The 2,119-nt window shown below is 36.4% G+C and overlaps 1 long non-coding RNA gene across 1 annotated transcript; it reads right to left on the bottom strand.

Moving 5' to 3' along the window:
* Positions 1-380: 380 nt before the first annotated feature.
* LOC108119872 (uncharacterized) lies at positions 381-998 on the bottom strand. The gene is made up of 3 exons (XR_011441879.1): positions 752-998; positions 585-674; positions 381-502 (listed from the first exon to the last, which is right to left on the bottom strand). It is a non-coding gene; the product is annotated as an uncharacterized lncRNA (long non-coding RNA).
* Between the last annotated feature and the right edge of the window lie 1,121 nt (positions 999-2,119).

Raw genomic sequence — 2,119 nt, 5'->3', positions numbered from 1 at the left:
GCACTTACCAGCAGACCACCACTACTTACAAAGTGGCGTCTAGCCATGCGTTTTTTAATTTCCATTTTTGTATGAAATGTCCGCAAATAGGGTCAATCGCCACCGCCTCGATTACCCACGAACTAGTGAAATAGTGCATCATATTAGGGTCTTTAAAGAAACTACTTACATTAGACCCCATGGAACGGCCGGTAAAATAAGTGCTTACATGGGACCCCATGGAACGGCCGGTAAAATAAGTGCTTACATCGGACCCCATGAAGTGGTCGGTGAAGTAAGTACTTACATTGGACCCCATGGAGGGGCCTGCCATTATAAATTAAAAAACATATACAATTGCAATTACAGTTTTTATTTAGTTTAATTTTTTTTTTTATAACGGGGTTTGTTCTTTTATTACTTTTAGGCTGCTTGAGTTTTTAAAATCTCTTTTTTTGGAGCTGCAGGGCCTTTCTCAATTGTTCCTCAGCTGGGCCAATACCGCCGACTGCAGTTATTGAATCTAGAAATAAAAAGGATTAAACAAGTTTTAATAGATTAAAGTGTATAATGATTATTAAACAATTATCTTTTAAAATACTCACCGATTATAACGCCAAAAAAATTTTCTTCTTTTCTTAGGGCACCTTTCCCCTGAACGCCATCCACATTATACTCCCAGACCACTTCATTGGCTAAAATATATTTATACATAAAATATACATAAACATATTTTATATTACAAACATATATTATTTTTTAAGTCACTCACCTAATAATCGATTGATCCGCTTTGCACTTCTTAGCTCAAATGCTTGCAAAAATTTCGTCAGCCAGCAAACACAGCTGCGTTTGAGCGAAAGAGTAGCACAAAATAAAAGAAACCGTTCTTTCTGGACAATTGTTTTTGTAAGCAGTGCACCGACGACGCGTAAACAAACAGTGATGTAAAGCATAATCGAAGTTTTGTCTTTAATCTTGTGTATGCTCTTTCCACAAAATAACAAAAACAAAAGCGATGCTTGCCGTTATTTTGTACTTATGCGCTAATGCGCATATATTTATTAACTGAGTGGTTCGACGTTCGATTACTATAGGGTTAATCTAGTAAGTACCCATGTAGTTATCGACGAGGTAAGAATTTATCAAATAAATCAAAATCAATCACAAATCATTTCAATGTCAGCTGTTTTTTTTTTATCCGCCAACGATGAGTGAAGTGAAATTTTACTCACATTTTTAACAGTGCTATGTTAAAATGTTCTGTTAACAACAGAATTGTTAATCTTGCCCACCTCTAATAATGGTTAAATGTGTAATGTTAAATAATGTACCTGAAAATGTTAAATTAATTAACAGCCCCCGCATTCCCACTCCAAAAACATTAACAGAAACATTAACAGCGCCTGCATGTAACAATTACAGAGTAAATTCGGACCAGGGCGCCATCTGCTGTTCAAATACACCCCCTGCTATTTCTACATGTATTAGGATTATTATTATATTATTATATTAGTAGATTATTTCTAATTAGGATAAGGATTAGTATAAAATGCCAAATTTTGTAACCTGCAAAATTTCTGACAATTTTAGAATGGCCCGATAGTTGGCTTTAGGGTACGATTACTCACCTGAAAGTTGGCAAACGGTCCCTTGGTGACTCTGGCTTGTTGCTGTTATCCATGTTTTTGCACTATTTATTTATTTATTTACTCACCGTTTCTGTTTTTGTTCCTGCCTGTTTTGATGTCCTTTATTTATTTATTAATTTTGGCCGCACATCTCGCCAAAAATATGCCGGAGAGAGGAAAGTGGAAAAGGAGAATCAACGGAGGAGAAAGGAGAAAAAGAAAATAGAATCCAGCTTTGTGGGTGCAGAACAGGAAAGTTTAAACTTTTTCGCAATATCATTTATTCTGCCAGAGGACTCTTCACCTCTTTGCGGTGAGTTAGTATACAAAGATATTTTTATCAGCCATTCGCCAAACATTTTTATCGGAAAGCGGGTCGAAACTGCCCTTTCCCCTTCCCGGCTCACCTTCCAGTACTAAAAAGAGCGAGCCCCATCAATATCAATACCAATATCTATACCAATACCAATACTCTTGATCAGCGCGGACTTGAACCTAATTCCGTTCTA

The sequence above is a fragment of the Drosophila bipectinata genome, chromosome XR, assembly GCF_030179905.1.
Source record: "Drosophila bipectinata strain 14024-0381.07 chromosome XR, DbipHiC1v2, whole genome shotgun sequence".
Taxonomy (NCBI): Eukaryota; Metazoa; Arthropoda; class Insecta; order Diptera; family Drosophilidae; genus Drosophila; species Drosophila bipectinata.
The sequence above is the reverse complement of the archived record's forward strand: the minus strand, read 5'-3'. Positions and strand labels throughout refer to the sequence as shown.